Source organism: Grampus griseus (assembly GCF_964374135.1).
Source record: "Grampus griseus genome assembly, chromosome: 6".
Lineage (NCBI taxonomy): Eukaryota > Metazoa > Chordata > Mammalia > Artiodactyla > Delphinidae > Grampus > Grampus griseus.
In genome coordinates this window covers 80,327,501-80,342,065 of record NC_139000.1, presented here as the reverse complement: position 1 = coordinate 80,342,065, position 14,565 = coordinate 80,327,501, and the positions used below count along the sequence as shown (strand labels likewise).

The 14,565-nt window shown below is 41.6% G+C and overlaps 1 protein-coding gene across 2 annotated transcripts in view; it reads right to left on the bottom strand.

Annotated features, from left to right (window-relative positions):
* Positions 1-14,092, bottom strand: part of UBAP1 (ubiquitin associated protein 1) — a gene marked incomplete at its 5' end in the record, with an annotated part of 55,172 nt that extends 41,080 nt beyond the window's left edge. Inside the window, one exon of one of the 2 annotated variants that reach the window (XM_082657245.1) lies at positions 13,954-14,092. Of the gene's footprint in view, positions 1-13,427; positions 13,843-13,953 lie in introns of those variants that run through there. The other variant, XM_082657246.1, reaches the window with a different exon arrangement.
* Positions 14,093-14,565: the final 473 nt, after the last annotated feature.

Here is a 14,565-nt window from a genome sequence, read left to right as displayed (position 1 = left end):
ACCTGTGGGATGCCATTAAGCATATCAACATCCACATTACAGGAGTCACAGAAAAGAGAAAAGGGCAGAAAGACTATTTTAAAAAATAACGGCCAAGGGCTTCCCTGGTGGCGCAGTGGCTGAGAGTCCGCCTGCCGATGCAGGGGACACGGGTTCGTGCCCCGGTATGGGAAGATCCCACATGCCGCGGAGCGGCTAGGCCCGTAAGCCATGGCCGCTGAGCCTGTGCGTCCAGAGCCTGTGCTCCACAATGGGAGAAGCCGCAACAGTGAGAGGCCCGTGTACTACAAAAAAAATAATAATAAAAAAATATAAATAAATAAAAAATAATGGCCAAAATCTTCCCAGATTTGATGAAAGACAAATCTACAAATCCAAGAAGCTCAATGAACTCCAAGTAGGATAAAGTCAAAGAGATTCAAACCAAGACACATTATAAGCAAACTGTTGAAAAAAAAGAATGAATCATTAAAAGCAAGAGAAGCAACTCATCATTTACAAGGGAGCCTCAACAGATTAACAGTCAATTTCTAATCAGAAACTATGGAGGACAGAAGAGAGGAGGATGACATATTTAAATTACCAAAAGAAAAAAAAACTGTCAACCAAGAATACTGTATCTGGCAAAAACTGTCCTTCAAAAATGACGGAGGGGGACTTTCCTGGTGGCGCAGTGGTTAGGAATCCATCTGCCAATGGAGGGGACACAGGTTTGAGCCCTGGTCCAGGAAGATCCCACATGCTACTGAGCAACTAAGCCTGTGCGCTGCAACTACTGAGCCTGCGCTCTAGAGCCCATGAGCCACAATTTCTGAGCCCTCATGCCACAACTACTGAAGTCTGCACACCTAGAGGCCGTGCTCTGCAACAAGAGAAGCCACCGCAATGAGAAGCCCGCACATCACGAAGAAGAGTAGCCCCCACTCGCGACAGCTAGAGAAAGCCCACGCACAGCAAGGAAGACCCAATGCAACCAAAAATAAATTAATTAAAAAAACAAAAAATGAGGGAGGGGGACTCCCCTGGTGGTCCAGTGGTTAAGAATCCACCTTCCAATGAAGGGGACAGGTTCGATCCCTGGTCAGAGAACTAGGATCCCACATGCCACAGGGCAACTAAGCCTGCCCACCACAACTACAGAGCCCACATGCCACAACTACAGAGCCCTACGCTCTGGAGACTGCACGCCACAACTACAGAGCCCATGTGCTCTGGAGCCTGCACCAGAGCTACAGAGCCCATGTGCTCTGGAGCCCACGTGCCACAACCTGAGAGCCCACGTGCCACAACTACTGAGCCTGTACACCAGAAAGAGAGAAGCCCACGCATTGCAACGAAGAGCCCTCGCACTGCAATGAAAGATCCCACATGCCGCAACTAGGACCCCGACACAGCACAAAAAAAATAGATAATTTTTTTTTTTTTAACAAGGGAGAAACTGAAACATTCTCAGATAAATAAACCTGAGAGAGTTTGTTGCCTACAAGAAATGTTAAAAGTCCTTCAGGCTGAAATAGCAGAATACCACAGTAACTCAAAGCCTCAGGAAGAAATAAAGACCTCTGCTAAGAATAAATGGGCTAAGACTTCCCTGGTGGCACAGTGATTAAGAATCTGCCTGCCAATGCAGGGGACACAGGTTTGAGCCCTGGTCTGGGAAGATCCCACATGCCGTGGAGCAACTAAGCCCGTGAGCCACAACTACTGAGCCCGCACTCTAGAGCCTGCAGGCCACAGCTACTGAGCCCACGTGCCACAACTACCGAAGCCTGTGCACCTAGAACCTGTGCTCCACAACAAGAGAAGCCACTGCAATGAGAGGCCCGTGCACCAGAGCGAAGAGTAGCCCCCACTCCCCGCAACTAGAGAAAGCCTGCACACAGCAACAAAGACCCAACGCAGCCAAAATTAAATAAATTTATTTAAAAAAAAGAATAAATGGGCTAACAGCTAGTATTGTTTTTGGTTTCCAACTCCCCTTTTTATTTAGTACAGATTTTTTTTTAATGCACAAAAATTATTATAAATCTATGTCACTGGACTTCCCTGGTGGCACAGTGCTTAAGAATCCACCTATGCAGAGAACACGGGTTTGAGCCCTGGTCTGTGAAGATCCCACATGCCGCAGAGCAACTAAGCCCGTGCGCCACAACTGCTAAGCCTGCGCTCTAGAGCCCACACACCACAACTACTGAAGCCTGCGTGCCCTAGAGCCCACGTGCCGCAACTACTGAGCCCATGTGCTGCAACTACTGAAGCCCACGTGCCTAGAGCCCATGCTCTGCAACAAGAGAAGCCACCGCAATGAGAAGCAAGCACACCTCAATGAAGAGTAGCCACCACTCACCGCAACTAAAGAAAGCCCACCCGCAGCAATGAAGACCCAACGCAACCAAAAAAAAAAAAATCTATGCTATTGTCTTTCTATGCCTGGCTTATTTCACTTACCATAATGCCCTCCAGGTTCATCCATGTTGCACATAAGTTGCAATTTGTGACAACAACGTTTAAAGGGGGTAGTACAGAACCATACAGGATCAGAGTCTTTGTATGATATTGAAGTTAAGTCGGTTATCAGTTCAAACTAGACTGTTTGAAATTTAAGATGTTAATCCCTGAGAGAAATGAAAACATACATCCACATAGACAAAGTGGAAACAACCCAACTGTCCATCAACTGACAAATGGATAAATAAAACATGATACATACATACAATGGAATATTATTTGGCAATAAAAAACAATGGCATGGGGCTTCCCTGGTGGTGCAGTAGTTAAGAATGTGCCTGCCAATGCAGGGGACACAGGTTCGAGCCTTGGTCCGGGAAGATCCCACATGCCGCAGAGCAACTAAACCTATGTGCCACAACTACTGAGCCTGCATGCCACAACTACTGAAACCCACACACCTAGACCCCATGCTCCTCAACAAGAGAAGCCACTGCAAGCCCGCGCACCACAATGAAGAGTGGCCCCCGCTTGCTGCAACTAGGGAAAGCCCGTGCGCAGCAACGAAGACCCAACGCAGCCAAAAATAAATAAATAAAATAAACTTATGGGAAAAAAATGGCATGGTTGAACACAGAAAACACGCTAAATGAAAGAAGCAAGTCACAAAAGACTACATATTTCCATTTATGTGAAATGTCTAAAATAGGCAAATCCAGAAACAGAAAGTAAATAAGTGGTTGCTAGGGGCTGTGGGGAGAGTGGAATAGGGAGTGCATGCTAATGGACATGAGGTTTCTTTTTGGGGTACTGAAAATGCTCTGGAACATTTTCAACAGACTGTAGTGGCGGTTTCACCACACTGTGAATACTAAAAAAACACTGAACTGTACACTTTTTATTTTGAACTGTACATTTTTAATGACTGAATTTTGTGATATATGAACTATACCTTAATAAAGCTATTTTTAAAAATCCAGCCCTAAATACAGACGAGTTTAGAAGGTGGAAAAAATATGCCATGGTGAAAGTGTTTCAAGCTCAGGATCAATAGTTTTAAGCAGTTCTCAAATTGGTCTACCAGGACTTTCAGGAGAGAACTAAGAGTACAGAAAAAGAGAAATAAAACCTCTAAGAGCTAAATAAATAAATAACACAGTCTTGAAACTAGAAGAGGTGAGTACCAAGCAAAATGCACTGGTAAAAACTGAAATCTAGACACATCACAAAAATTTAGATCATCACCAGATTTTTAAAAGTCTGAACAACAAACAGCTTCCAGATAGAAAGTGGTTATATACAAAGGAAAGAGAATAAGACTAGCTTCAAGAACTCACTATCAACGACAGAGGCTATAAAATTATGGAGCAATTATCTTCAAAAATCTGATTAAGGACAGTTGTAAAATTAGAGCCCTAGTATCCAAATAAGGGAGCAAAATGAAAACATTTCAAGATCTAAAGACTGAAAATTCACTCTTCATTGATTCCTCCCTGAAAAAAGAATTCAGAGATATAGTTTACCAAAGCATAAAATTAATCTAAAGTAGGAGAAATGGAAAACATCAGAAAAAGCAGTGGGCAAATAAATCAGTAAAATATACGTTGTCCAAGGCAACTCCTGACATAAAAGTAAATAAGTGATCTGGAAGTAAAATCTGAGATGACCTGAAAATGGGAGAAATTTGGGAGAGAGGAGGAAGCAAAACAAACTTGTCTTATTGTAGAGATTACATATACAGTACACATGGATTTTATGCATAAAAATTACATACATTGGACTTCCCTGGTGTCCAGTGGCTGATACTCCACGCTCCCAATGCAGGGGACCCAGGTTCGATCCCTGATCAGGGAACTGGATCCCACATGCCACAACTCAGAGTTTGCATGACACAACTAAAGATACCATACACCACAACGAAGATTCTGCATGCAGCAACTAAGACCCAGAACAGCCAAATAAATAAATAAATTTTAAAATTACATATAAAAATTTTAACAACAACCAACATAAAAAAAGGAATAGGATGAGCAACTTTCAAATAACTAAAGCAAAGAAGTCAAATACAGAAAATTAATCAAAAGGAAGAAAAAGATTTTAAAAAGCAAGAAAAAGGGAGGGTAAACAGAAAACGTAGAATAAGAATAAAACTAAATAGATTTATAAACATAATATGATAGAATTTACTCCCCCTTTTCAAAGACCAATATTCGGCCTGGGTTCAAAAAAAGAAAAAGCATAAAAGACAAGCCTTTTAGAAAATGGGAAATTAGGATAGGAAATGTTATAGAAAAGATATCTGTGTGGTTAGAGTCTCGGAAACAAAATCAACAAAGGCTCCTCATCCTTTGAAAATTATCCACTAACAGATTTGCTTCAGATTACCGAACGTAGCAATTAACATAATAAGGTTATTGGCAATTGTCTTAAGAGCTCTACTTCTAGGGGCTTCCCTGGTGGCGCAGTGGTTGAGAGTCCGTCTGCAGATGCAGGGGACACGGGTTCGTGCCCCAGTCGGGGAAGATCCCACATGCCGCAGAGCGGCTGGGCCCGTGAGCCATGGCCGCTGAGCCTGCGCATCCAGAGCCTGTGCTCCGCAATGGGAGAGAGGCCGCAACAGTGAGAGGCCCGCGTACAGCAAAAAAAAAAAAAAAAGAAAGAAAACAGCTCTACTTCTAAAGCTAAAGGTACATACAATACATATACAAAAGAATTTTCTTCTATCTTTTATAACTTCATATATTTTATTATGAAATGATTTCTAATAAAGGAAAACAAAAAGCACATGGCAGACCTTTCAACAAATCTTAGTTGTTGTACAAGTATCTATCAAAACGGGTTGTAATATATCTCTAATAACAAAACTCAACAAACACATTCTTCTTATAAGTAAAAGCAAAGATTAATAATATAAGAAATGTTAATATGAAGTAAATCAAAAGGGTTATTATAAGGACAAAATAAGATAACACAAGCAACAGTTACCACTGTCTACTGGGACCTCCTCACCTTCCTAAACCAAATCTTATTTTAGTAAGAGTATTTCCCCACTTCAATGGCTTGTACATACTCCAAAGAATAAAGAAAGCTGGTACCAAGAGACTGTCACCCATAATAAGAAACCCATTCATTTTTTACATTGACTTAAAAGTGAGTCCCTGAAGATCAAATAGGAAACCCTCTATAAAGGTTAAAGATTAAAAATAAAAATTAAAAAAAGGTTGGGACTTCCTGGGTAGTAAGTGGTTAAGAATCCACCTGCCAATGCAGGGGACACGGGTTCGATCCCTGGTCCGGGAAGATCCCACATGCCACGGAGCAACTAGGCCTGTGCACCACAACTACTGAGCCTGCACTCTAGAGCCCGCGAGCTACAACTACTGAGCCCGCGTGCTGCAACTACTGAAGCCCACACACCTAGAGCCCCTGCTCCGCAACAAGAGAAGCCACCGCAATGAGAAGCCTGCAAACTGCAATGAAGAGTAGCCCTGCTCGCTGCAACTAGAGAAAGCCCACGTGCAGCAAAGAAGACCCAACGCAGCCAAAAAATAATAAAAAGAAAGAAAACACAGGAATATGCAAATAGAATTCTACAGTGAAGAGAGATGTTATCTGGCTTTTATTCTTTTCCCCCAATTGAAAAACTAGCTAAATAATTACTTTTTTTTTAAAATTTTGTGTGTGTGTGTGTGCACATTTTGGGTGAAAGGGAAAATTCTTTTTTTTTTCTTTTTTTAAATTTATTTATTTTTGGCTGCATTGGGTCTTCGTTGCTGTGCATGGGCTTTCTCTAGTTGTGGCGAGTGGGGGCTACTCTTCCTTGTGGTGCTCGGGCTTCTCACTGCGGTGCACAGGCTTCTCACTGTGGTGGCTTGTCTTTGTTGTGGAGCATGGACTGTAGGCGCGCGGGCCTCAGTAGTTGTAGCACGCAGGCTCAGTAGTTGTGGCTTATGGGCTCTAGAGCGCAGGCTCAGTAGCTGTGGCACATGGGCTTAGCTGCTCCACAGCATGTGGGATCTTCCTGGACCAGGGCTCAAACTTGTGTCCCCTGCATTGCAGGTGGATTCTTAACCACTGCACCAGCAGAGAAGTCCCTAAATAATTACTTTTTTGTTCCCCCCTTGCTGGTTCCCAATCAAATTTTGTTCACTTGAAAAACTATCCCTGCCTGGTCACAGCAAAAGGCAATTTCTCAGGCTTCATGCCTCATTCACTCAACATCTGTTTAAGGTGTACCTACAATTATTGCTTGGTACTTCTCTAAGTGGCAACTATAACAGGACAAAATCCCTCATTAAAATTAATTCTAATGGAAAAAGACAAACATTAAGCATAAAAAAATAAATAAAAGTTACTGAGAATTCCTGGATAAAATGCAGTATATTAGCTTTAGAAAAATAAGAATGTTAGCTAACAGTGGAAAAGTATTATGCTTCTAACAAAGTATATGTTAAAAACTTTATAATTTTTAAAACTGTATGTTAAAGTCTTAGGTACTTTTGAAAAGACCATCACATACATCATCTTATATGAACCTCACATGCTAGGAGATGTAAGCAGGTACCCCCATTCTACAAACTAAAAAGTTCAAGTCTGAAAGAGATGGTTAGTTTTAAATGGGAAACCAGAACTAGAACTTTAGATCTTTCAACTCACTGTCCAGAGTTCTGTCCATTACAATATAATCTCTCCTGGCAAAAGACGTTAATTAAAAAGCTTATAATATATTTAGAAAACATCTCATAAAAAGGTCCCAAATCAACCTCACGTTAAAGTAAATTCAAAACTTTACTATTGAGGGACTTCCCTGGTGGCTCAGTGATTACGAATCTGTCTGCCAATGCAGGGGACACGGATTCGAGCCCTGGTCTGGGAAGATCCCACATGCCACGGAGCAACTAAGCCGGCGAGCCACAACTACTGATCCCGTGCACCGCAACTACTGAAGTCCACACACCTAGAGCCCGTGCTCCACAACAAGGAGAAGCCACCGCAATGAGAACCCCACGCCCCGCAGCAAAGTGTAGCCCCCATTTGCTGCAACTAGAGAAAGCCCACGCACAGCAACAAAGACCCAACGCAGCCCAAAAATAAAATAAATTATTTTTTTAAATTACTATTCAAAGTATGGTCCTTGGGACATCAACATAACCTGGGAGCTTATTAAAAATACACAATCGCAAGCCCACCCAGAACTACTGAATCAGAATCTACATTTTACCACAATCTCCAGGTGATCTACACGCACAATAAAATTTGACAAGCATCTGTCGAGAACAGTGCTGTCCAAAAGAACTTTCCATAATGATAAAAATGTTTTATATCTGCACTATGTGGCTATCGTGTTGGACAGATCAAGAACGTCTCAAACTAGAACTGTGCCTAAATATAATTTCTTACAATACTAAATAAAATAAGCCTCAGTTACCCTAATATGTACACTCTTTCATTAAATTTTACTGCCAGTAATACATACAGACCAAAAACATTTTTTTTTAAACAGAGACCCAACAACTCAAAAAGCATAGCTTCCTAGAGACATTTGGAGTAAGACCTACATTATTATGGAGTAAGCCATACATTATTACTGACTGCATTATAAAAGGTATAGTTATAAAAGATTCTCATTTAATAATCTACCAATAATTTTAACATGGGCTCTCAAAGAAGAAACATTCCATTATCTTAAAATTCTGCTTATATAAAACACCGAGGGGGCTTCCCTGGTGGCGCAGTGGTTGAGAGTCTGCCTGCCAATGCAGGGGACACGGGTTCGTGCCCCGGTCCGGGAGGATCCCACGTGCCGCGGAGCGGCTGGGCCCGTGGGCCATGGCCGCTGGGCCTGCGCGTCCAGAGCCTATGCTTTGCGGCGGGAGAGGCCACAGCGGTGAGAGGCCCGTGTACCGCAAAAAAAAAAAAAAGAAGAGGCTGGGGATAGGCCAGCCAGCAGTGACAAACAGCAAAAGATTGGGAATTAAAGGTAGCTGAAGGCTGAGTTTAGCATCAAAATCTCTAACTTTGTTGTTCTCTTCTATTTACCCATCAAATCTGATGGTAACTAAAAATTTTCCATTATACTCTTCTATAAGCTATGAGAGACATTCTAAAGTATGGTATTTATGCAAGGATTCTCAAAACTTTAGGGACATATCTTTCACAAATACCAAGGGTGTACTGTATATCACTATACAGTATTTACAGTATAATTAAAGTCTGGTGGATGTTTTATATTTCAACATGATCTTTGCCAGGATCAGAACATCCAACTGCTTAGAAGAACAGTTCCCAAAATTCATAGTACTCCATAGTCTTCTCATGAAAAAAAGAAAAAAGTTTTTAGAGGCTTTAATACATGACAGAGTAAATCAAATCGCTCAAGATTTTTATAAAAATAACCTAAGAGATAAGGGTTTAATGGTGGATAGGAGCCACACAGTCCAAAGAACTGGGCAGGGAGTTTAAAAAACAAAACAGAAAAACTATATCCTCCCTCATATATGTTCTAGTCAGTTTGCAATGTTCATCATAATTTTTTTTTTTTTTTTGGCCACACCACGTGGTTTGCAGGATCTTAGTTCCCTGACCAGGGATTGAACCTGCTCCCTTGGCAGTGAAAGCTCGGAGTCCTAACCACTGGACCACTAGGGAATTCCCCATCATAACTTTAAACAGATGTAGTTTCTCCAATACTAAGAAGAGTATTTCATTCTTTTAAATGTATCTAATTTAAGTTAAATACCATAAACATACGAGCAAAAAAACCCAAAAAACACCCCCCCACACACAGGAACAAGTTGTTGTTTTGTTTTGTTTTGTTCTGGGGTTTTTTTAAATTATTTTATTTATTTTTGGCTGCTTTGGGTCGTCGTTGCTGCGTGCGGGCTTTCTCTAGTTGTGGCAAGAGGGGGCTACTCTTTGTTGTGGTGCACGGGCTTCTCATCGCAGTGGCTTCTCTTGTTGCAGAGCACGGGCTCTAGGCACGCAGGCTTCAGTAGTTGTGGCTCGTGGGCTCTACAGCACAGGCTCAGTAGTTGTGGCTCACAGGCTTAGTTGTTCTGCAGCCTGTGGGATTTTCCCAGACCAGGGCTTGAACCTGTGGCCCCTGCATTGGCAGGCGAATTCTTAACCACTGCACCACCAGGGAAGTCCAAAGTTGTTTAACTATGAAAATTTACATATTTCTCCTTTTTACTTAATGTAATTACATTCCACCTAATTTTATCCTAATTATATAATATTGTATTACTTGAAAATAAAAACAAAAAAACTCTTCCAAAATGTTTCCACGTCAGCTCTCTCACAAACCACAATTATTCTTTATTCTTCTTTTTTTTTTGCAGTACGCGGGCCTCTCACTGTTGCGGCCTCTCCCATTGCGGAGCACAGGCTCCGGATGCGCAGGCCCAACAGCCATGGCTCAGGAGCCCAGCCGCTCCGCGGCATGCGGGATCCTCCCGGACCGGGGCACAAACCCGTGTCCACTGCATCGGCAGGCGGACACCCAGCCACTGCACCACCAGGGAAGACCCACAATTATTCTTGATAAAGCCCACACTAGACAGGACTAGATATCAAAAAATCTTTCTGAACATATTTTAGTAGAAATCCTAACTGCTCAGAATGAGTGACTCATGAATTGTGCGCACAAGAAAACTCTCTCACCGTCATACCACATTATTAACATTTTGTAAAATGCATACATCATTCACAAATCTATTAGTTTCCCAGTTGGGGGAAATATATGTAACCTGTGTATAAGGCACAACTCAAGCTGCTTTTAAAACCCTCTGGCCCAGGACTTCCCTGGCAGCGCAGTGGTTAAGAATCCGCCTGCCAATTCAGGGGACACAGGTTCGATCCCTGGTCTGGGAAGATCCCACGTGCTGCAGAGTAACTAGGCCCGTGCACCACAACTACTGAGTCCACGAGCCTAAGGCCCGTGCTCTGCAACAAGAGAAGCAACCACAATGAGAAGCCCACACACCCACAACAAAGAGTAGTCCCCGCTCACCGCAACTATGCGCAGCAACGAAGACCCAATGCAGCCAAAACTAAACAAATAAATAAATAAACTTATTTTTTTAAAAAAGTCTGGCCCTGTAACTCCAAAGACAATACAAACACAACTCTTGAGAAGCTGGCCTTTCTAATCAAGCAAATATTGGTACTAAATGTCACATTAGATGCCACGTGACAGACACGTATACTCTTATTTATTAAAACAGCATGCCTAGTAGAAGAGGATTTCCTAAATATGAAAAGTTCAGTTCATTAAAATTATGAACTTTTCTCATCAAAAGACTATGAAGAGATAAGACAAGTCACAAATTGGGAGAGGATATTTGCAAACCATCAACTACAAAATAAATAAAGAACTCTTAAAAATCAGTAAGAAAAAAAGAAAACTCAAAAATAGGCAGAGAACTTGAATATACACATCACAGAAGCACAAATGGCCAAGGAACATACAAAAAGGATGCTCAACTTTGGGAAATGGTAATAAAAACACAGTAGATCCTATTTCAAACCCAAGAGATAAGAAAAAAATTTTAAACTCTGACAATATTAAGTGTTGGGGAGGAAATGAAACAACCAAAACACACACACTGCTGGCTCTTGACTCAGTAAACCACAAGATTCACAATTACCATGAGCCAATTCAGTGACTCAAACCCTGGAAGTGTTTGGTAAGCATTAAGCAACTGACAATGACCAACCCAAAATTCTGAGAACACATGAGGATTACTGCCAAATACAAATTTTGGCCCTTGCTGAAGCAGGTCCAACCTGACTCAGCAATACAAGTATAAAAACTTTTAGTCCCTTATCCAGTTTATCCAGTTTATTTTGTAAAGTACAAAATATTCAGGTATTTACTTCCTCCTAGAATACTGATGATATATTAAGTGACTAAAATTGTAATGAACTATTTATCATTCCAGTTACACTACTATTTCAGTGAGAACAAGTAGTTTAAAATGGTATTACTTTAAAACTCATGCTTATACTTTAAATTTACTTGATAGGAATTAAATGGCCCTGTGACCATCTAAGTGGGGCAAAATGATGTAACAGATGCAGTAAAGGCACTGAAATTGGACAAATTTAGCAACCTTGGTTACGTTACTCAACTTTACTAATCCTCAGTTTCCTCAACACCTAAAAACCATGCCTCTCACGGCCTGCTTACCTAAACAAATTGTAAGGATTAAGTGAGATTATGTAAAGTGTTTAACAATGCCTAGCTCATTAATATAGACCCAATTTTAGCACATATCCCTTTGTAAATCTAGCTGCCCTCACCTAAAATTTTTTAAATCTGAAATTATAATTCTCAATTCATAGGAAAATATTATTCTTACATTCAAATTATTTTCCAATATTACAAGAAATTGTGTGCTACAGGTTAGAAGAGCAACACCCCGCTTACATCTTTCTCTGACTGAAAGGCTCTTTCCTATAATGAATTAGATTCTGGAAAAGAGGATAGATTTTCACTTATCTTCGTGATACAGATGCAAGGATTCCCATGCTATGTGGGAAACTAAATCCAGTTATTTCTAAGCTTCAACTCAAGGTTTTCTTGACTCCAAGAAGAAGCTTATTTAATACCTAATTTAAGGTACTGTATGCTACCTTTTGCATTTCTTGAGAAAGACTGTCTGAAGAAAATTACTTGGTTAATGATAAACTGATGGTCTGGTTTTGGTTTTGGTTGCTCTGTGGGGAAAATGTTTACACTTAAAATAATCTACATATAAAAAAACCTCAAAACATTCAACAATATAATTAAATAACAGGAAAAATGTATAATACTGACTACACTCTGAGGTAATGAAGATACATTTATAATGCTGAAAAAATTCAGAGAATTTTAGTCACTGAATTAAACTTCAGGAATCCTCATTTTAAATACCTTACCACAGTCAAGATATCAAAGAAAAGTCACCCAAGATAAAGTGATGTTTGCCAGTCTGAGAAATGGGAACTAAAAACTACTGATGAGAATTGTCCACAGACCTAATATTATCATATTAGGATACTGTTACTGTCTTCTTCAAAATTAAAAAGAAAAATAAAATCTTTCAGATATACATAAAGTATGTCATGATGAAATAATGAGTCAAATACTAAACAACAGAAAAATTCAGTAAGTTCTTATATTTACATAATTTTATAAGATTTCCTTAGTCTTCATTTCCAAAAAACACTTTTTCTTCTAATGAGGCTGTGCAATTATATTCTCACTAGAGAAATATTAATTTTTCCATTTCCATAATTATAATGACTTATTAATGCAACACACATTTGGCAGTCAATAAACGTTGAATAAATAAGTAACAAAGAATGAATAGGATGGATTAGAAACAAAAATTTAATTTATAAAATCCCACTTTAAAAAGTAGGTTAATGCAGACAATGTAATTCTTTTAGACTTCAGACATTTTACATTCTTTGCTACAAAATAATACAGAAACTTTCAGTTTAACTAGTTTGGGACATTAACTAGAAAGAGCTGTCTATCACTAAAGACTAAGTGCCCCGTTTTTCACATCATCAAATCTAACAAAATTCTAAAGAGAAACATCCATCATATCTATCCAAATTCTCAAATTCTAATAATTAGAACTGAGGAAAGAAAGAAGCCCTAGTAAGGTGAGTTAGAACAGAAGCTATTTAATAGATAACTAAATTACCAAATCTGGTTTTGCAACACTCCGTGGTGTCTAAAAACTCTCAAAATTTTATTTCAGTTTAATATAAAATGTATTTTTATGCCTAGCCACACTTTTAAGAAACTGTCTGTAAACAAAAATGTGGCGACAACACAAAGGTCAGAGATCGCTGACAGAGATCAAATAAATGAACTATAACTTAATGATCCACAAGAAAGATTAGGGGCTGTTTATGAAGCCCAGGGGAACTGTACAGATAAGTCTCCACCCAAAAAACAAACAAAAGAAGCAAGATTAACATACCTGGAGAAGACCAGGCAAGGCCAAATATATCCCCAAAGATCACTCGCCCCGAATCTGGTCTCCTCCCTTTCCCCCTAACCTCATCGCCTCAGGGAAAACTAAATCTGTATCTCACGTCCCCAGCTCACCCTCAAGTCGTCCCCATCACTAACCTTTACTAAAACCTGGGTCCCTCTCCCCAACATCCTCTAATTCCCACCGAGCTCTCGCTCCAGCCACATAGACGTCTACTGCGCCTATTTTCCAGTAGAGTATTAGTCCCCTTAATCCGAACTCATTTATTTTCCCGCGTCCCATCTGCCCTCCGCCCCTTCAACTCTGGTCCCCTCACTCCGACCCTTCTCCCAGAATCCTCTCCAAGTCACCCGTCTCTGGCCCCTTCGCCTTCACACCCCCTGAGCTGCCGCTCCTCTCATTCCACTCAGCCTCCAGCTTCCTCCCTATCCCTCCCCCATCCGTCTCCCGGTACCTGCTCCCTCCCCCAACTCCGCCCCTCTCCCCCTCCCCCAGCGGGAGGCCCCCTCACCTGAACGCCGGCGCCGCTGTCCCAGAAGCCGAAAGGTGCTGCCGCCGACCGGCCTCCCAGGCTCGGTCCCCGCTGAGCTCCTGACGGCCCCTAGGGAGAGCGAAGACCACCACCTCCAACTCTGCTCTCCCCAGGCCAGGCCGTCACCGTAGCCACCGCCACTGCCACAGCCGCCATGTTGAAGCCCCACTTCCCTCCTCCTTCCCCTCACCGCTCCTCCCCTTTGGGCGTCTGACGTCATAGCGCCGCGCTCCATCCCTCGAGCCAATGGGAGGAGTCAACGGTGACGTGACTAATCTCCACAAGGGCTGAACATTGCTAGGTTTGAGAGCGTCGCTGTTGGAACCAGTGAACCCGGCACACCCAAGGGGAGGGAGGAAAGGTGGGGGTCACTGAGAGGGTAATGCGTAAGGGTTGGAGAAGGGGCCCAGGTGGGAGTCCGAGAGACTTGAATCTCGAAGGGAAGCACAAAGGCTTACCAAGCAGACCCACTTGGAAATCAGGATGTCTGGCTTCTGGTCCTCCTGGGTCATTGACTTGGTACAAAGTCCTATCCTTTCTGGGCCTCGCTTTCCCCATTTACAAATTGTAAGGGAGCACGACCCTATGAGG